Here is a 22,559-nt window from a genome sequence, read left to right as displayed (position 1 = left end):
CTTATAAGGTCATCGTGAAGATAAAAGGAGCTGACAAATGCCTGGCACCGAAGAGGCACTCAAGAAATATTAGATGTTATTCCTGCCCTGTTAGAGCCTCTAGAGTCTAAACGAGTAAGTATATGGCTAAACCTCTTTCCAGGAGACACACTCTACATAGTTGAGGGACAGGGCGCTACGGCCTAGCTGGAATTGAAGCACTGAAGGTAGTAGGCAACATTGTACGCTATCAGCATTTTACACCGACAGAAGGCAGCTTTCAGTGACGTGTCACATACAGGCAGCATCAGCTGCAGTGTTAATTGTGCAGAACAGGCCTTTAGCGCAGCAGTAGAAAGAGCAGCCTTAGGTCCACCTGAGAGCACTGGCCAGAGGAGGCGGGCGCTGGAGCAGAGCATTCACAAGGGGAAAGCACTAGAAAGGCAGTTCTCATCTCATATTTACACAGTACATAATCATATTCAGGAACGCATTCACATATTAATTCAGTTATTACAAGATAGACATTTTTCTTTATAATGCCTAAGTATCTGCTGCTACAGCTAATTTGAAACCAGGTAGGATGATAGTACATCCAAAGTAGGGAAGGAAAAAAAAAACTGGGAGAATTTTGCTTATAAAGTTGACTGGCCCCTCGTTAAAGAAGCAATGTATTTTAAGAATGCTCCCTGCAAAGGTAAGATGGAAAGGCATTTGAGAAACAGGACAGTCATATTTTAAGGGTTTTGACTCATAATGACATCCTCTTTTATTTTTTTCTAGAGCAAAGGTTACTTCCCAACACATTCCTGAGTAAACACAGGGGGCCACCCCTACATCTTGCAACACAAATTCACAGCACATATAGTGGACCCCCATTTAATAAAGGACTCTGGAAATCTGAGAACGACAGTGGAGGCTAGACCCGTGGATCTTGTAAACTGTACCCCAGCATCAGGATGCCACAGTGGTTCATAAATACCAGGGAGAGTGCTATTTACAGCAGGGTAAACTACAAAAGAGACGTTTATGATGTCACAGTGGATCAGTCATAAATATGACTGTCCAGAGAAAAGCACTACTCTAGCTCTACCAACCGGATTATTATCTACCGGAAACCCAGCCTAATCAGCTTATTGTTTCCATTAACGAGTAATGTGTGACAAATATGCTTTGAAAATATCAAAAACTCTGAAAAAGGTAAGGCTTTGGTGAACTGTATGTTGCATTAGAAATCTGTTCCTTTGGGTTTAATGAGTTACTAATAGAAATGATGATCATTTCAGTTTCTACTTCTGAATAATCTGCAACAGAGATTGGCAAGCTTTAACTGTGAAGGGTCAGGCAATAAATATTTTCAGCTTTGTGGGCTGTATGGCCTCTGTCACAACTACCCAACTCTGGTTGTAGTGAAAAGGCAGCCATATGGAATAAAAAAGACAAGAAATAACAAGTGTTGGCAAGGATGGAGAGAAAAACAAACACTTGTGCACTGTGAGTGGGGGTGTGAATTGGTGCAGCCACTGTGGAAAACAATAGGGAGGTTCCACAAAAAAATTAAAAATAGAAATACCATATGATCCAGCAATTCCAATACTGGCTATTTACCCAAAGATGAAAACACTAATTTGAAAAGATATATGCACTCTTACATTTACCGAAGCATATTTATAGTAGCCAAGCTATGAGAGCAACCCAGTATCCATCAAAAGATGAATGGATAAAGAAGACGTGGTTATACATACACAATGGACTATTACTTAGTCATATAAAAGGATGAGTTGTTGCCATTTCCAGCAACCTGGATGGAGCTAGAGGGTATTATGCTAAGTGAAATTAATCAAAGACAAAAGCCATATTATTCACTTACACGTGGAATCTAAAAAGATAAGACAAACAAATAGCAGAAACAGACCCATAATTATGTAGAACTAACTGATGGTTGCCAGAGGGGAGGGGTGGGGAGGCCAAATGAATGAAAGGGAAAGGGAGGTAGAGGCTTCCACTTATGGAATGAATAAGTCTCAGTTGTGAAAGGTACAGCACAGGGAATATAGTCAATGGTATTGTAATAGCATTGCGTGATGATCGATGACAACTATGCTTATAATGAGCATAGCATCATGTATAGACTTGTCAAATCGGTGTGTTGTATACCTGAAACTAATGTAACATTGTGTATCAACTACACTTCAATTTAATTAAAAACAAAAAAAGAAAAAAAAGAAAACACAGCCACAGGTAGTGCATAAATGAATGGGCGTGACTGCGCTGAATTAAAACGTGAATAAAACGAATTAGTCTACAATGAATTCGTTTTACCATTTGGTTGTCCTCAGCCTGTCTGTGACTTTTGGACTTTGTTTTTACAACATTTATCACATCACCTTGACCGAACTAAAGGTAAAAACTATAAGGAACCTGTTCTTGTTTCTATATCTGCTTAGCTATGTATCAAACTGTATGCAAAGTTCATTCTTTGGGCCATAAAACAGTATCAAGAGTGAGGATGCAGAGTTGAAAGAGCCACAACCCCTTTCTGTATTTTAAAATATGTTATTGAAAGAATGTGTCAAACCAGAGAGAGAGAGAGAGAGAGAGAGAGAGAGAGAGAGAGAGAGATTAAAAAAATGGCAAATTTTGGAAGGCCATAAACTTCACAGTGATAGAGAACAGGGAAACAAAGAGAGCGTGCTACACTGGGAACAGAGGGAATAATAAATGCCAATGGGGGTATTACTCTGGAAGGTTCATAACTGGGTTTGCCTCTTTATATACAGTGGCAAGTAAGCTCACGTATCCACTATATTTTGGCTTACACTATTTTGTTTTATAACCACTTTCTCCTATGTGTTGGGGGCTGTGTATATATGCTTCCCAGGGATGCTGACTAGGGCAGGATTTTATCTTGGGAATTGAAATTTTGAATTGGATTAAATCCTTTCCGGGGCATATGCACCATAAACTCCTCCCTCCTCTTTCTATGCAATTTGCTTTGGGACTCATCTTCCTCTCTGAATCGAATGCAGTACCTTGATGGACTTTCCATTCTGGCCAGTCCCCTGCACAGACCCCCTAAATATCAACTCATGGAGTGATAAATCAGTGGCAATGTCTCTCCTGCAGAATGGAAAGTCCATTCCTAGGCTTGCTTATTTTCCCCAGAAGTCAGCTAAACTTTCATGTGAGTGGCGAAAACTCTTTGAAGCTGCCCTCCTAAATACTTTAGAAATGCCATTTAGCTGGTACTGTGGGGAGAGAACTTAAGAAAAATTCAACACTGATAGCATTACGTTTGTTCTTCATTCAATCTTGGTGAACTTCCTAGGCACTCGAGCATATTGCTTTTACTGTTGCTGTCATTTCTGAAAGCCAAATTGCACAAAAACTTTTATAATCACCCAAGGGAAGTCCTAACGGAGTCTGGTGTCATTTCATGAATAGCAACATCCGCACGGGCTTCATGGTGTCCTGACCACTTCCTTGCTCTGTACTCAGATAACCCCTCCAGCGGTCAGGGCAGGCTCCCCTACCTGAACAACAGGGCGGGCAGGACCTCCCAGGATTTCATGCCACCTCAGCCGATGACCCATTTGTTGTACAAAGGACTGAAATAAGACCCAGAGGATGAAGTAACTCTCCCAGTCGAGAAGTCAGAGGGTGATATCCCGGAATCAGGAAGGGACTTTTCTAAACCAGAGCTCTTTTTTACTGTTTCCCAATGGCACTCCTATACCATTGAAAATAAAAGAGCCAAATGAGATAATGAAATTCATCAACTGACGGCTCAAAGTAAACTGGCTGCATTAAAAGCAAAGCCTTTCAAGGGGCGGATAACACAGGTGCCAGGAGGAGGCTTAAAATAAAAGCTTGAAATGCCTTGACAGGAGAAAATTAAGCTCTTGGCTTCCTGTTATTCGCCCACCACCATCCATTTTTGGTGGCTGTCTTCTCGTAGATAAAATCCGAGTTTGTGGATGCTTTCTGTGATTAATAGTTAGACATTTTTTTGTAAAAAAAATACAATTTCATGTTCTTGAAGATCTTGCTAAACCTACGCTACCAAAATTTATAAATATTTTTGCCTACATTTGGAGTTTAATTACTGTATAGAGTTAGATGTGTCATCTCTGGAATGTATGTCTTATTCATTTATGTTCCCAAGACATGGAACACGGTCTGGTATACAATAGGCCTCAGCAAACCTTCATGGAATTCATGCAAAAGAATTTGTTTTTCACTACTGTGAAACAGAAAAAGATCTCACCAAGTTGTAATGATAATAATAACAATAATAATTATAATAATAAAATAATGATAATGATAATAGCTAGCATTTTTGAATGTCTATTATGGCCAGGCACTATTCTAAGGGACTTATGCAGAAATCTACTCTTTTATTTTTCCAAACAGACCCCCAGACACTATTAGCACCCCCTTTAAAAAAAACAAAAAAAAATAAAGAAACTGAGGCACAGAGATATTAAAGTAACTGCAATATGGTCCCCAAATTAGAGAGTAAAGGTTCCAAGGTCAGCACTCAAACACAAAAAGTCTAGCCTCTGGGTCCACCTTTTTAGCTAGAAAAATGATATAGTAAGTAACTGTATTTTTATTTTACTATAGTGACCGCAACGACAGCAAAATGAGACTCAAATTATTGTTAGACAATGGTTATTTTGTGAAATAGCATTAGCTGTGATAGATCTTGGCCAGCTATAAAGATAATTAAGGACCAAGAGTCTTCATTATTATAACTTAACTGTTCTCCATGTAATAAAAGTACAAATAAATTTAGAATGCTCATTCCACACACACCCCCACCTTTGAAAGTACTAGGGAAAACTGTAAAGCAGACATAGAATATCATACAGAACAACTCTACAAGTATATTATCACCTCCAAGAATGACACCAAGACATTCTGTACAGGAATTCTGAAGTTCTTCATTCCGACACATCATAACCAACATATATTGGTATAAAAATTTCTAAGCACCAAATTTAAGCCCATGTACTGACTCAATTTAAATCCGGGGGTGGGGGGGGCGGAAACTACTTCAAAGAAGAGATTAAAATGAGCCTTCCCCTTCTTACATTTAAGAGACTGGAAGTAAAGGAGCCAACAATTTAAAGCAACTCTTCTTTAAAAAATACATACTATTGAATATCTACTCTGGGACTGGCACTAATGTGGCCTTGCAGATACAGGGCCCCTCTTCTGTGGATCTGTGAGAGGCACATGTAATCAAATGATCACTCACATACAAAATGCAGAACTATAATGACACAGAGTTAAGACAAAGAGGTGAACCTTGCTCTAAAAACCTCCAAAGGATGGATTTGTCTAAGGTCATCCATGAGGACCTTCCCGAGGAGCCAGTGCTGGATGCTAGTGTGTAAAGAATGAGAAAAGGCTGGCTAAGTGTGAAGGGGAAGGAAGAGGAGGAGCAAGACACATGGCAAAGACCTTTCTATAAAGGTCTGAGCTCTTATCCAACAAACCCGATTTTCAGAAAGCTGAGCTAAAGTAGATGGATCAGTAATATGGCTACATATGTGTGTAGTATGTTACTATCCATAATTCTCAATCAGGTTCATATAAATCAAAACCATGTTATGTATAACACAGTAATATGGTTGTAATGGGTTGTATTGTGTATCCTGCCCCTCCAAAAGATATGTTGCAATCCTAACCCTCAGTACCTCGGAATATGACCTTATTAAGAAACAGGGTCCCTACAGAGTGATCAAGTTCATTGGTTAAGAGCTCAGACTTTGAACAGGATTGCCAAGAAGAAAATACCTGACTGCTCGTGTGTTAGCTTTCAATGCTTCTACCACATAGAGGAAATAATAGCATATACCTCACAGTTGTTAAGATTATTTGTGAAATACTTAGAGCCTTTTATTCTGTACTCTTTTCTTTTAACACAATGGCAATTTTCATTTTTTGATCTTAAAAATAATGATAATAATATAATTCTTATTAATATAAATGCACAGCGATCATCCTTTTCTTGACCCTACTTCAAAGTCAGCTTCAGTTTCTCCCCTTCATTTTCATAACAAAATACCTTAAAATAATTGTTTATTCTTGCAGCCTATGAGGTTTCTCCTCCCCATTCCCTCTTAAAACCACAAAGATTCAGCCTCATCTCCCCAACAAATTGTTAGTCAAGACTACTGATAATAAGCTCCACATTAATAGTCTGTTCTCATCCTCATTTTACATTGACCCAGCTGCAAAATTTAACACGGTTCTCATATGCTCCTATTTGCTACAGGTTTTTTCACTTGACTTCTAGAATATCATATTCTTATGGTTTTCCTTCTATCTTATTGGCTGCTGTTCCTGGTTCTGTTTGCTGATCCATCCACTTCTGTCAGATTCCTTAAAATGGAGTCCTTGGATCTCCACTCTTCACTATGTACACTCACTCCCTTGTGATGCTATCTAATCTTACAGCTCTAAATATAACCCATATTCTGATGCCTCCCACTTGCATAAATCCAGATTAAACCCTTCTCCAGAACTCTAGACTCATAGATTCAACTGCCTACTCAAGATCTCCACTTGGATGCATAAAAAAAAATCTCTAAAACTTCCTACGTCGCAAACCGATCTCCTCATATTCTTCCCCCAAACTGTACCACCTCCAGTCTTCACCGTCTCACTCAATGGCAACAACATATTTCCTGCTTGTTCAGGGCAAAAACCTTGGAGTCATCATAGAGTCTTTACTTTGTTTTTCCCCATCTCACATCCTGTTGGTTTCCACCTTCAAAATATACCTCCAATTCACCCACTTCTCACTCCTTCCATTGTTAGTTACAGTGACTAACATCTCTTGCTGAGGTGCCTGCAAATAGTCCAACTGGTGTACCTCCTTTTCCTCTTCCCTCCAACAGGCCATTCTCAACATCGTACCAAGAGTTGCTATAAACCAATTTGCATTATTCCTTTGCTCAAAACCCTTTAACCAAACATGAAGAGCAGAAAACATATTCTATGTTGAAGTGAAAAGAAAAGTGCAATATGGAAAAGACAGGATTTATAAGCATTGGGATATTAGAACAAAAATCTAAATGAATAAATAAATATCATCATGTGCTCTTCTATTGGAAGCAGAGTTTAAATTTCCTGTTTTTTCAAACTAATACGGTTTTGATGAAACATTATGTTATGGAGCCCAAAAGAGCAAGTTAAAATCTCATATCTAAAAGACCGGACATAATAAAGCATTAAACCATCAGCCACTGCTCACTCATATAGGATCTATTAATAATGGAACTACAGTGTATTGGTCTGGTATGACAACAGGCAGTATTTTGGATTAATTTAATCATGAAGAAAAAAATTAAGTGTTATGAATAAAGATGTATTACTAAAGGGCTCTTAACACTTTAACCCATCAAATAATAGGTGGTGGATAATTCATATCCTTACATTATAACTAATATTACTTAAAATAAGAGGTTATCAATCGTAGCTATACATTTTTGTTGTTGTTATAATTTAAACTATAATGTTTAATTGAATTATGTAAGCAATTTACCTACTCTCAATGTTAAAAAATATATATAAATAAAATATAATATATATAAATATATACATATATTTACACACACACACACACACACACACACACACACACACACCCTTTATTTCTTCTTTTTCTCCTTATCTATAGCCCACAGGATCACTATTCTTTTTGACTCTATATAACACTTATACACCATGCTACACAGTTGGGCACTTGTATTTCTTTATTAGCCTTTATTTTTGCTATGTATATGCACGTTTCATCTCCTTGGATAAATTATGATAAGTAACTCAAGGGCCAATTTTCCCTCTTCATTTCTTCTAGCTCTCAGAGAATAGTAAAAACACAGATGGTGTTTAGTTAATAGCAGTTTATTAAAATACTCAACAAGAGGGACACCTGGGTGGCTCAGTTGGTTAAGCAACCAACTCTTGATTTCGATTCAGGTCATGATTCGGATCAGGTCTCAGACCATGGGTCTGAGATCGAGTCCCGTGTTGGGCTCCACGCCCAGCGTGGATTCTCTCTTTTCCCTCTCTCTGTCCTTCCCCTGCTCACATGCTCTCTCTCTTAAATAAATAAATAAATAAATGAATGAATAAATAAATAAATAAATAAATATACTCAATAAGATCGTCTCTATGCTTTAACATAATTGAATCTTCAGAAACCAAGAAACAGTTAACAGTCTTATAGTAATTTATGATGACCTCCACTATTTTAAAAGGATTTCCATTTGTACATTTGCTTTTCCTACTTGGCTTTGCACATCTTCCGAGGACCCTGCAAATGGCCTGGATCTTTCAGTTTGTTCTTTTTATTCAGAGATAGAGAGAATTTCTAATTCCCAAGGATAAAAGTAATGTTATGATATCGCTTGCACAGGCTGGCAAAACCATCATTTTATTACCCTGTAAAGTAGCTAAGACCTGATCAAATTATTCTGGATAGCATCTGTACAAACCTTCAACCATCTACAGAATTCACAATGGGTTGACATAGCTGACTACTTCCAAATCTTTCGCAACGTCTCTGATATTTTTACGGTTTGTCATCTCCCACAGAGAGCTTCTTTCAGTCTGTAGCTTTCTTTCTACTTGAAAGCTGGCTTTGATTCTCTCCTGCTGCTTATGAGTAAACTCCCTGGTGCGTTCGCAATTTATTGTGATCTATTTTCCTCTTTCCAATAAAGATAAATTTTACGGCCCCTCTCAAAGCGACCAATGTGAAAAAAGCCTTCAGAGTGATATTAGTGACAAGTAAGGTGCACTGCATACAGTTGGTACTAAATACATGATACGTGAGCGCAAATTGTTTATTGTCCCACCATTTTAACACAGGAAATGCGGAACAAGAACTTACGAGGAAGAGGTAGCAAGAAGTGGCCACGATAAAAGGCAGTTACTGTTATTTTTCTTCAACTCCTACTTCTGTTAAATCCACATAAAACTTGCTTTGCCTAACTAGAACTTTTAGTTTTAGTTAGGAACCAGGGCTGGAGGTCAGCTGAAGACATATTAAGACAACCTCTGAGCACTGTCAAGCGTCACATCCGGATGTGGCTTTCTTCTCCAGTCTGTTGGTTCCTGGCAATTTATGCAACAGTCACCTCAAGCGTGTTGCGCCATTTCACACCTTTGTCCTTCACGGCCCCGTTGGCATGGGACCTTCTACACATTGTCGACATGGAAAACCTGTCTTCACCTTTGCAAAATTCGTCTTGGCAGCAGTAGGTTCTTTCCAGGCATGCTCACCCACTCTGCCCTTCACCACTGATGCAGGGCTTATCACTTACTCCTTGGTGTAAACTGTGCAAATATCTCTGTTACTCATGTTCTACTCATTTCCCTATAGTTTATACTCATTTGTTCACATTCCTATGTCTCTTATTATGCAACTTTTGTAAGCGGGGTTCATGCCTCCTGAATCTTTTGATCCACTCTGCCTATCACAGCACCAGAGACAAATTAAGTGTTCAGTTAACATGGGTTGAATGTTAATAGTCCGGAGGGGTTAAAAACATTTTTGAACATGCTGCTTTATTCTCACCATAGGTTGGGAGTCCGAGAATTTTGCTGATACCCTCTCACCAATTTATAGTCATCTGAGAAATTAATCTGATTTAGATTCATATAGTAGGAAAGTAAATAAACTAGATTTTTAAAGACCGTTCTAATACAAGACGGTTTAATTTTTTAAGTTTATATAAATAACAAAAATGAGACAAAGAATGTATTGTCAAGCAGAACATATTAAATTTAAAAAATGTTTACTTATACTGAGAGAAGGGGGTGGAGAGAGAGCGCAAGCAGGAGAGGGGTAGAGAAAGAGGGAGAGAGAGAATCCCAAGGATGCTCCACACTGTCAGGGCAGAGCCTAATGTGGTGCTCAAACTCACGAACCGTGAGGTCGTGGCCTGAGCCGAAATCAAGAATCGGATGCTTAACTGACCCAGCCACCCAGGAGCCCCATCAAGCAGAATGTATTAATGGGCCCATGATAATTAATGGATATGAATGCTGTGTAGTCTGTAATTAAAATACATTTTAGATGCCTACAGATGCTATATTTTTAGGATGTTGATGCTTCTTCAAAATTGAAAAATGTCGTAAGTAGGTAAAACTTCTCTTTTCTTAGTATTGAAAATCTACATATTGAAACCATTTTTAAAAAGGTAATGCCAAGAATATACTCACTTGGGCCTTCCGTGGATTCCCATTGAAACTTTAACATCGTAATTCAAATGAAAATATGTAAATACATCCTAGAAGGGGACAAGAGTGAGTTGGAATTTGAAAAACCAGAAGCATATTTAAAAAAAAGAAAAAAAAAGGACTCAAATAATGAGGTTTAATGTTATATGTGAATCAAACACTAGTACTGTGAGAGAAACAGAGGTACCCCCAAACCATAAACAGAGATTCAGAAATTCCCAAATGAGAAATAGGATGGAGGAAAAGATATTATTGTTCTTCCTAAAACTGCTCACTCAGTTTTTACGAGAAAGAACTGAAAGGAACCTGTATGTCATCAGGAAAATATGTTAGGTCTCTGTGGGTTTCAATGAATTATGTTTAATAGACTGGTGGAGTAATCAAATTATGATAATTTGGAAAAGACATCCCAATCTCTTCATGTAAGGTGTTCAAGAATGATTTCTTCTTTATTTTCCTTGTGTTCTGGTTGTAATCAGATTCACAACATGATGTGTCATTAGTCCCATATGATAATGATAATCCTACCATGAGTTATGGAAAAGGCTAAGCCAATTCTGACTTCCCAAAATAGTTACAGCTGGTTTACCTTGTCCCCGTGAACATGTTATTTTTTTCCCATTAACTTCAGTAATTTTGTGAATTTCAATAATGTTCACATATAATACTTAAATATTGCCATGTCCTATGGACAATGATAACTTGAATTTAGAAAAACTAAAATTACTTTAAAAATGGGTTTGTCTTCGTTTCTGGAGAGCCAGTAAGGAAACTCAGAAAACACATTAGCATGTATCCTAAGATATACTGTAATCACATCACATTAGCATGTTTCAGACTCATGAATGGAATCTGAGTTTGATAAGCTATGTTCTTTCATAGAGATAAAATTATTGCCACAATATAAATCTAATGGAATTGACTATCAAGGGAAAGGAAACAAATTGAGTACATGTGTTAAATATAGTAAAATTTTTAATTCTTACCTTTGATTGCATCTCAAATGAATCTTTTAGAAGTGAAAATATAGTACTTAAACCATTTTATAGCAACGCCTATTTGAACAATTCATTCTGCTTATAAAGAATTTAAGGACTAAAATTTTGCAGCTTTGCTCAGTGAATCAGGTATAAACGTTAACCTCTCAGAGTTTTTGAAAAGTAATAACATTTGTAGTGGAGAATAGTAAAATGAAAATGAACTGATTGTTTTACATTATTTATAAATGTAATGTTTCCTCTACCATAGTGGTGCTAAGACCTTTTACCCCAACACAATTTAGCAACACAAGAGCACAGGAAAACAAATACAATGTCATAAAACCTACAGAATTATACTCCAGAAGACTGACTGTGGTTTTAAAAGGATTCATATCATTTAAATAGTTTACTCTTGGTCTATGTTTCAGGCTATCGATAACACATATTTTCACTATTATTTACAAAGTCAGAAGAGGCAACAGATAATATAAACAGAACATTGTTTATAGTGCTTCTTCTGTGTTTCTCCACAAAATATTTGCAATTATCTTTTCAACTGTATTTAAGTTAGTACTTGAACCCCTTGAATTTTCTATTTATTTTATCTGCACAACTTTTAAAAAAATATGAAATATCAACATTAGGAATCTAAGATTTTGTACCAAACTAAACTCTGAGGATAAGCACAAAAGCACTTCTCTTCTGTTGCATGATACTAGCCAACGAGCAAGAGACTGAAATATCCATCTAGGTTAGAAATGGGATCATAGTCATTTGTAAGACCCAACAGAGAAGAAATATAATTTTGAAGTCAACACTCAGGGAACAATAAAAGTGTAGGTAATGGAAACACAGCCTGTTCTCATGTACAATCAATAATAAAACCATGTGTGCAAGAGTTGAGAGTGTGTGAAAAAGAAATCTTCTCTTGCCAGTGGTTTTCAATTATTAATTGGACAGGTAAGGAGACTGATGAATAAATAAGTTTTCACCTTTAACTTGATCCTGCAGGACTCTGGGTAGGAAGAACTAGTGATATTTATGTTGGAAATATTGGAACATAACTCACTGAGCCCTGGAATTTCCCAGGAGAATCATGAAATTATATGGAATACTTATTTTGGCTTTAATTGATTATGTAGAACAAAATCTTAAAGATTCTTTGGAGGGTGTGTAAAGAAAAAGAATAGGAGTGTGATGTCTACTAAACTTTATTTACAGACCAATTAGCAGGATAGTACATGGGTTTCACTAAAACTGCAGTGAGATTCGGCCCAAGATGTACCTCACACACAGCCTAGCAGGAAGGCATTTCCAAAGAGGATGGAGTATATACTTAAAACCATTAGAAAAGAACAAAACCCCAGATGACCTCCCTGCATTTTTCTTTGTTGAGCGTCTACACTGCAGTGCATCATGAGGCCAGAGTATAGATAAGGAAAACATTCCTCAAAGCAGATATGGTATCCCATAATTAGGATCATCCTATTCATAACAGAAATTGAGAGTGTTTAAACTAACGTTGCTCCGGTAGGTTTTATAGTTGACCAGTTTGGATTATATTTTGCTTTTGTTTTTACATAAGACGTTAATATCACCTAACCTTTTTAATGATGAGAATCTGCTTTTGTTTCCTTTTTCATATTTCTCTCTTGTAACCATTCTTCATCCCCACTTTGCATCATCCCCACTCTGCAGATGAGATAACAGAGGCTCAATAACTCAGAACATTGGACCAGGTAACAAGCGGCTCCCTTACTCATTCTACTCTATACACCACAACCATTGACAGAGTGATCTGATACACTCTACCCGCGGGAATACTGATCTAACAAACTGCCAATATAAACATCACGTTGTTTTGTAACTTTGTTATACAATTAAATTTCAAACACCCATTCTTCCAAGTTCGCAAAAGAGTCTTCCAATCCTCTCAAAAGTTACAGTTGGTGGAAACTCACGTAAAAGAAGAAAAAGATTTTCATGAGATCATTTGCTTCCCTCTACTCCACGGAGCCTGAAACACATTCCTGAACACTCCCAGCTGACTTCATTTATGATCACTTTTCAGCCTAACTCTCTCCCCAACTGTTAGATGGCACTGTGCCCGCTAACAAGGTGCTATGCCAATTTTTCTAGGACACACACGCCAATCAAATGTGGGATTCAGTAGAAAACATTGCAAAAGCCATCTCTGTAGCAGGGCATCCATTATCTCTGGCAATAACCTGCATTAACATCAAATACATCTTAAGTGTCAAAATTAAAATTATGAATCACTGAAGAAAATTCAGTACGGTAGATATAGTGCTTGAATCTCCCCAGTGGCCAGGCTGAATTCTAGGAGGCCCATGAACAGGTATCCTGCCGCTCAAAAATATCTTTGGAATTCAAAGTGATTCAGGAAAACAGCAACGACCTGGCATTATAAAAGTAAACTGTGTCACCCTAAAATTAGAAATGAGATCAATTAAAAGAGTGACAACCAGAAATAGTAGCTGGATAGATTCCAAAGCCACACTCAAAAATAGAGGCATGCTATACAAGACAGTATGGCCTACACCTTGAAATTAATCACTAGCCCTTTCCCACACAGAGCTAAATTCCAGATGTGCACTCTTGAGTGTATACCTTAGTTCCTAGGTCATATGTCCATGACTGAAATAATTGCTATATTGAAAATTTCACTCCCAATAAAGCATTTCATTTAGTCCAACGCTCTCACTTCACCAAGGAGGGAAGAAATGAAGTCATTCGGACAATTAATTAGGATCCAAATAAGAATTCAATCCCGCTATCTCTTATCCTTGGTCCCGTGAGCTCTGGATTACATCAAGCTTTTTCTCTCTTTACTTTTCTTCTATGTTATATTTATATTATGTTTAAGGTATGGCATGTTTTCATATTATATACATATATAGCTCACAATAAAATATTCGTAATGATAGTCACATGTACTTTGTGACTAATCAATAAATGCTTACTAATTACGTGGCTTTATTTTCTCAATACCTAAAGAGTGAATTTTCGTAACTGCATTAAAATTGACATTCCTGTTGATATGAAACCCGAGACTGGCAAAATGAACTGCAATAAGACAGAAGAGTCCTCATGGGCTGAGCTTGTCTTGACAGGCACCTGCATTCTTGTGACCCACGTATATCTCTGTCTTAGTATTTAGCACTCTCTACTATTCAGTGGTCTTGTACCCACTTTGGAATAAAAGTTCTTTAAGGGCAGGTCTACGTCTTGCTCATTATTGTACCCATTGCACCTGCCAAAGAGTTAGTGCCCAATAAATGTTTGCTGAATGAAGGGATGAATACATGCATAAGCTGGTACATGCCATGGGCTTCTAAAATGACCCCTGGCCAACCCTACTGATTGCCTTTTTCATGCCTGGTTTGTTTTCAAAGATTTCTCACAGGAACTCAAGCAAGTGAGTAAGATCTTTCAATCGTTCATTCATGACAACAGCATTTTTTTTTTTTTTTTTTACTCATGGGCATGAACTATTAAGACCTCTCAGAGGAAATTATTTTAATTACGGAAATCGGAACAGCTTAATTGTAAATGAGCAATGTGAACACTTTACAAAAGAGATCACTTGCTTTTTCTCTTTATTTCTTTCACTTCTCTTTAATAACTACTATAACTCACAGTAAAAATATTCCCAAGATTTCAGTATTCTGGCACACCTTTCTCTTCTATTTAGAAGAAATACAAGATCAAGAAAATCTACAGTGTTGATGTTTGAAGACTAGACAATCACACCTTTTTCTGCTAATACCTCACTGAACTAAGTTGTGATCGTAGAGTCAATAAGCGTCTGGACACAAGAACAGTAAGACACGAAGGGAACATATGCGTGAAATAATGGTTGCTCCACTAACTATGGAAACAGTGTAGACATCTATATCTACATATAGATAGGTGATAGAGATATAAATAGTTTGGAAATATGGAATACAAATGAAGATCATTACTCTTTGACAGATCTCAAGCTACTACATCACGTAGGTGATAACTAAGGGAATGCATGGCTTCTCAGCCTATACTGAGTCATTAATCTTTCAGTGGTCTACAGTGTCTTTCCACATGAACATCCCAACAAAAGGAGCTATGGATCTGTTGGGTAACCACATGCACTAAGTATTCAATTTTTTTGTCAGGGTGGGGGGAGTGGAATTCTGGAAGGACGTGTATCTAAAACCATCAGAAATTCAGGGTACTATTTACAATAATGTGGGAGAGGGTACAGAGATGGATAATATCCCTCCCTGTTATTCCAACCATGACAGGAATGAAAGAAAGGACAAAAGTAATGTAACAGCAGCAATAATATTTTTTCAATGTCTGTCACATCCAAATTGCAGCAGTACTTGCAGTGACAAATACTGAAGACAGAAGGGTTGCTCCTTTGGGTACTAAGCTACAACCTCTAGGTGGAGGAGGTCCATCGCACAGGAAAATGTTGTGAAAACTTTAAAGGAATATATGTAGAACTCCACATGAACATGGTAAAAGCTTAGTGTAGAGGTTCTGAAGAGGCTGAATGGAAACAACAAAAACAAAACAAACAAAACCAAACACATACACACACACACACGCACACACGCACCTGATTAGGTGAAAAGAGGTTCCTGAAGACACCAGAAGTGGCAATGGGCAGATTTTAGCAAGTGTTGAATGAAGTAAGAGATTATTTGATGGGAAGAGGAAGCCATATGATGGGTAAGAAACGTGGTGGAGAAATTGTTCCATAAGCTTTCATGTGGGACAAAGCAGGAATATATTTGTTGGATTAAACTGGGCACTGGATTGGGACTTGGACGATACAGGGTTGCAAGGTGAAGGCGCAACTGAAGACTTGAATCCTAGGCTGCTGACCCAGACCTGTCAATCTCTTGTAGATAGGGATCTGGCATTCAAGTCTGTTCCCAGCAGACAGCTAAGCGCTTAGACATTCCCGATTATTGACAAGCAACATACTGCTGGGATTTACGAACATGACGGTGACTTACTGAAAATAGCATGTGGTGACGGTATGTTCTTAGGATGCCCAAAATAAGCAACAGAGCCTAAAGGCTGGGAAAGCTGCATGGAGTGGACAGCAGCCTGCACTTCAGGTGACTGAAACTGAGCAAATGGGATGGGAGAGATACACATGGAAAGCACCATAGAAAGAAAATGACCTATAATGGGCCACAAAGTGATTGTGCTGCTCCAAATTATTAAGCTTTCTTCTTAATAAATTGGTTTGTAGAGTTGCTGAGTTTGGAAAAGGAAATGCAACTGTAGATGTTGGAATGAAGACAGAGTAAGAATTTGAGGCTGCAGATAGATAGAAGTTACCTACAAAGTTTCTCTCCACTGGAAATACTCTGACATATCTGTAACCTCTCAAATAGATTCTTGACTCAGCAGTGAAAAGTAGAGAGAAAAATGACACTGTACAGCTAAAATTATGGGATGCTCACATTAAATTGCCTGCCCCTTGAAACTGAGTCAAAGTTGTGCTCAGAAAAACTGCTAACCTAATATTCTCTGCTCTCCTGAGGGAAGTGATTTTAAATCTCACAATAAATCAGTTTACATATTCTAAATTAATTCAATGAATGGAATTATAAAATAAGCCCAAAGTCAGCTCTCTAGCATGATGGTATTATGAGCCTGGGGGAAAGCGGCAAGGATCCAGAACAAGGTGGCTGGTGATCCGACCTATCTCATGAAGGGAAACTCAATAACAAATCAAAGTTTTCAGAGTGGTGATGAAAAGTATCAATTCCATAAGCAGTTATTGAACAGGATCCCTCTTACGGTAAGCTCTTCCCTGACAGTGACAGGCATTTGGGGACGAAGAATGTCAGCTCTGTCAACCTCTAGTACATCACCTTATGCATCCAAATAGTAATTCACTAAAATTGCAATTTTCCAGATTCTTTTAAACACTGTCTGCTCAAATGTTTTATGGGAAATCTAAGAGAGCTAATACTTAAGGGACTTTTACTTGAAAAGTACCATCTTTACCAAAATCTTGCAGAAATACTCTCAAATCTGTCTGAACACAAATTAGTTATGTGGTGTTGAGTCATTTAATGGTGACGGACCACCTTTGTGAACATTAAGGACCCCTTTGTAAGAGCCAAAAGTTACAGAGAGCCCCCTTTGATAATATTTGGATGTTTATTTATTTTGTTTACGACTGAGGCTGACACCCATAGATAACAGCCAACTCCTCCATGAATTCTTCTCATCTGCCTCCCCAGGGGAGGTGGAAAAGCACAGATTAATCTCTCTCTGATGATTTACAATCTTTCTGGCGCTCATTATACTTTTTTTAATGGGCACTGGTAATACCACCTGCAAAATCTCTGAGGGCTGGCGAGAGCAAATCTCTCAATAAAGTATCTGTTACTTCTGTCAGAATTCCAGTCAGGGTCCAAAATGCATTATGCAAACACAAAATATTTCTCTATTTTCCTCACAACTGGAGAACCATGTCAACAATCAACCCCAAGAGTTTTAGACTTCCTGGTGAGTCCCTAAAATTCTTTGCCCTTGACAGGAGGATAACGCATTAAAACTATATATTTGCGTTGTCTGACACATTAGTCACTAGCCACATATGACTCTTGAGCATAGGAAATATGGCTAGTCCCAAAATGCAAAATACATCCTGAAATTTGAGGCCTTGTTACAAGAAAAATAAAATATCTCATCAATAATTTCTGTATTGATTACATATTTAAATGACAAGATTCTGGATATAATAGGTTAAAAATTTACCATTAAAATTAGTTTCACCTGTTTCCTTTTATTTTAATTTTTTTTTTCAACGTTTATTTATTTTTGGGATAGAGAGAGACAGAGCATGAACGGGCGAGGGGCAGAGAGAGAGAGGGAGACACAGAATCGGAAACAGGCTCCAGCCTCCGAGCCATCAGCCCAGAGCCCGATGCGGGGCTCGAACTCACGGACCGCGAGATCGTGACCTGGCTGAAGTCGGACGCTTAACCGACTGCGCCACCCAGGCGCCCCAGTTTCCTTTTATTTTAATGTGCTTATAAAACGTTTTAAATAACATATGTGGCTCCCAATGTATTCGTTTTGGACAGCATAGTGATGATTTTGTGACAACTTTGATGGGAAAAATTCCAGGTCTGTGCTTGCTGTGGTCCATTCTGGCAGGAGTAAACTTCTAGCTGTATGTTACAAGGATATTCTTTAAGATGTTAAAAGGGGAGATTCTTTCCTGATCTAACACTAAGAATAGTAGAGTTTGTTGTTGTTGTTTGTTTGTTTTTTGTTTTTTTAGTTATTGGTTTGCTTTTATTTAAAGACTATTGTCTGTCTCATACTGATGGCTAACAGCAGGCTTAAAGGAAGGTTGGCACATTCAAATGCCACAGAGTCAGTAATTACAAGTGAAGTTTATTTTTTAATTTTAAACATAGAAATAATTTGCATATAAAGTAGAATATTCTATACTTTCAAAAAAAGGTAAGCTTCCTACCATTTTTTTTCTTGAAACATGGCTCTATTTGTCATTCACTTTTTCACTTAAAAAAAAAGTTCATTCATTTTGAGAGAGAGAGAGAGAGAGAGAGAGAGAGAGAGAGAGAGAGAGAGAGGAGGTGGGGAGACACAGAGAGAGAGAATCCCAAGCAGGATTCTTGCTGTTAGTCTGGAGCTCGACGCGGGGCTGGATCTTACCAGCCGTGAGATCATGACCTGAGCTGAAATCAAGAGTTGTAGGCTTAACTGACTGAGCCACCCAAAAAGTGATTGACCCTTTTTCATTTTTAGTAAACACACAGGTATAGAGAAACATTTCTCTATTATGAGAAAAACAGCCACACATTTTGAAACATTTTGATAGATGGCCAGCAATATTGAGCTCAGAATCAGGCGAACTAAAGGAATGATTAGGTGGGCATCAAACTGAGCCATGAATGTTCAACCCAGCACAAACTCGGTCTAAACCTTCCTTAACACGGGGCCAGGCTGGTCATATCTTTAGGAATTGTAGAAATCCACATTTTATGTTAATCCTTCCCATTTCAAAACATTATTTGAAATCTTAAGAATTGATGCCAAATAAAACATGCCCCTGGGCCAGTTAGGACCAAGGTCTACCAGTCTGCAATCTGGCTTAGATCTAGACTTTTGGACCAACGGGAAAGATTGCCCAGGAACTTCCAATATACATTTCCAGTTAGCCTCATTCCTACCTCTATGTTTATATCTTTTTTTTTCTTTTTGAAAAAACAAAACAAAACAAACAAAAAAAACTGCTCCTAAGCTCTGTGGAGTATATACAAACCAACCAGTAAATTTCAACAGTTAAATACATGCTAAGGGAATAACGGGACTCTCATATATCCTGGCATTCAGGGTACAAGATGAATTCAGGTAAACATGATACATGGACACACACATGAACTACTTAAAACAGTTGTTTCTTTTTCATAGTGAGAATGTCCAGGAGGTGACTGTTTGTGACAGATTCCCAGATATATTGGTAGCAAACAAATTCTTTAGGTTGCAAAAGAATTCTTTAAGAAATAAGGGTAATTTTTAAAGAAATGCTATTGATGTGGGGAAATACTTCCCATATAAAAGAGAAAAAAGTAGAATCCAATGTGAATTATCCCACAAGATTTAACAATATGTAATATAAAATACATATTAGAGTTACAGAAAGACTAGAAACAAACTTTTGAGATGGATTATCTTTTAGCCCATCTTTGACACTGGTTGGGTAGTGAGAATTTAGGATTCTCTTATTTTCTTCTTTGTACCCTTCTGCACTTTCCACATTGTTTTGCTTTCTGGATGAGCACACATATTGATTTTGTAGTCAGAAAAAAATATGCAAAAATGCATAACACTATTTTACTAACTGTCACAAAAAATAAATACCTAGGTGATTTAAGCTAGGGTCAAAATTTTATTTAAATATTTTTGGTAATTCAAAGGGGGGAAAAAGTCTCTTTGGCTTGAGTGGTTCATCAGATTATTTAATTTCCCCAATGCACTTGGTTCTATAACCACAACACAAGTGATCAACTACCAACTGACTAAGAGGGACAGCTTGGATAGCCAGGAGTTGTAAGATTTACAATGTATTAAACAATTGGTATATCGGACTATTGCTGGAACAAAGCTATCACTTTAACAATAAAAAAAAAAGAATCTGCACAAATATAAAAGACTTTCCATCTGGATTCTCTGCCGTCTTAGCCAAAATGTCAGAGTACTTTTTTCTCCATTCCACAATAGATATTCCTGATATTTTATGGAAATGGTGTCATAAATATTTTATATAGTTATATTCTATCTACAAATGCAGCAGGATATCATAAGGTTTGTCTTTTCGATAAAATGTGTTATTGCAAGCACACTTAACTTCCCCTTGGCCCAGCCTTTAATTTGAGCAACAAAACCCTAAGAAGAAAGGAATGAGCACATCTGCAGAGTGATTGGTTCTCTGCTATTTTTAAAGCCCTATAAAATCCTGTGTTTCTTACTGACTGCTGTCCATTTCCGTTGAAAAACAGTGAAATACATTTTGCCTTATGTAGATAGAGTTTTAGTAAGGAAATGGGTCTTTAGAAAACCAAGAGCAAATGAGGAAAAGTTTTAACACACATTATTTATTTATTTATATTTATTGATTGATCAGTTTTATTTCTACTTTTTTATGTTTATTTATTTTTGGGAGAGAGACAGAGCGTGAGCAGGGGAAGGGTAGAGACAGAAGGAGACACAGAATCCGAAGAAGGCTCCAGGCTCTGAGCTGTCAGCACAGGGCCCACGATGCAGGGCTCGAACTCACAAACCGTAAGATTATGACCTGAACCGAAGTCGGACGCCCAACCGACTGAGCCACCCAGGTGCCCAACACCCATTATTTATTAACCAATATATTTCTTTATGGAGAGACTCATATTTATAACTACTGTGAGAATGGTACGCAGCATAACAGTTTTTCATAATTAATATATTTATGAAAGTTTAAAATGTTGAATGACTTTTTCTGATTGCCAAATCCTATACAAAATGAACATGGAAAACTCTGCTTTCCTGACTTAAGATACTACAAACTAAAGAGGATAAAATTCCCATGAAAATCCCGTTATCTACTGAGTATTAAATATGACATCGGCATTTTTGACATGCAGCACATTCCTGCAACGCCAACAATGAATTTTTAAAAATCTGTTTATGCCCGCCGCTTAAGTGTCAACTCATGTTAACTCGGAATATCTATTGATTTAGGCTACAGTTGTACTTCCATCTGAATGTCAAAGTCACCATTATCCCATTACTGACACTCTGAACTGTCCATTTTCACCCATGGCCGTCTGATTTAGACGTAAGACAACGTAGAGTTTCAACATTGTGTGGGGTGATTTTTATTTTCTAAGCATCTGGGATTGATCCACTGTGTCTGTGCTGAATACCACTCATCAAGACGAAGAGGTAAAACGCATACACATGAAGGGGAATAACCCTTGCCTGTAATCACGAGGGTAACGGTAGAGACAGTGTATCCCCCCTCTTTATACAGTCAGCTATCTGTATGACCTAATACCTCATTTTAAAAAATACCAATGTGTCATACTCTTTACACAAGTCTTGCTTCACTATGTCAGCAGTCTTAATGCAATATATCTGTCAAGCTCTATTAAAATTCTTTTTCATGTGTATCTTGGCTCATAAACCTCTGCACTGATATTGCCTCAGAGAATGTCCTTGTTACACTGACTCCATGAAGATGGGACCATAAAAGAAAAATCCTCCGGACTTTTAGTCTCGGCCTATCCTGCCACACAGCCCGCAGTGTCCAGCCAACACTCCGGGTGTGCTTTTGCATGTGTAAGTAATTACAATACGACTGCTGTTCAAATCTTGTGGCACAGAACCTTCCAGCAAGAAAAGCATGAAAGCATTCGGAGATACATATCCAAGAACAGACTCAGCGCTGTTCACTGGAATAAAGTGTCAGGTCCGTTTTCCTTTACGAAGCCATTTTAGAAGAAGCATCCTTTGAGTTGCAGCACTAGAGTTCTATCCTTGGGCCTTTTTTATTTGTGCTGTACCTTAATTGGCACATTTCACCACTGGAGGTTCCCTATTAGTAACAAAGACATCTGCTTGTAGCACACGTTTCCGATGGCCCCAGAGAAGTTCTCGGACTTGTGGGGCAAAGGCAGACAGTAGATGTGTCAATCAAAATGGGCTTACAGGAGCCCATTGATGGTTGTGAACACAGAGAATGCACCCCAGGGGAAAAGGCTGGGACAGAAGGCCACAAAAAGGGGTAAAGGGAAA

The 22,559-nt window shown here is 37.8% G+C and overlaps 1 protein-coding gene and 1 long non-coding RNA gene across 3 annotated transcripts in view; one reads left to right on the top strand and one right to left on the bottom strand.

Moving 5' to 3' along the window:
• Nucleotides 1-22,559, bottom strand: part of GPC6 (glypican 6) — a 1,119,966-nt gene that overhangs the window by 519,162 nt on the left and 578,245 nt on the right. The gene's annotated exons all lie outside the window — the stretch shown is intronic.
• Nucleotides 845-14,458, top strand: LOC109498840. The gene is made up of 3 exons (XR_002741706.2): nucleotides 845-1,179; nucleotides 12,918-12,958; nucleotides 14,238-14,458. It is a non-coding gene; the product is annotated as an uncharacterized LOC109498840 (long non-coding RNA).

The sequence above is a fragment of the Felis catus genome, chromosome A1 (genome assembly GCF_018350175.1).
Source record: "Felis catus isolate Fca126 chromosome A1, F.catus_Fca126_mat1.0, whole genome shotgun sequence".
Lineage (NCBI taxonomy): Eukaryota > Metazoa > Chordata > Mammalia > Carnivora > Felidae > Felis > Felis catus.
This window is presented reverse-complemented; position numbering and strand designations above follow the sequence as displayed.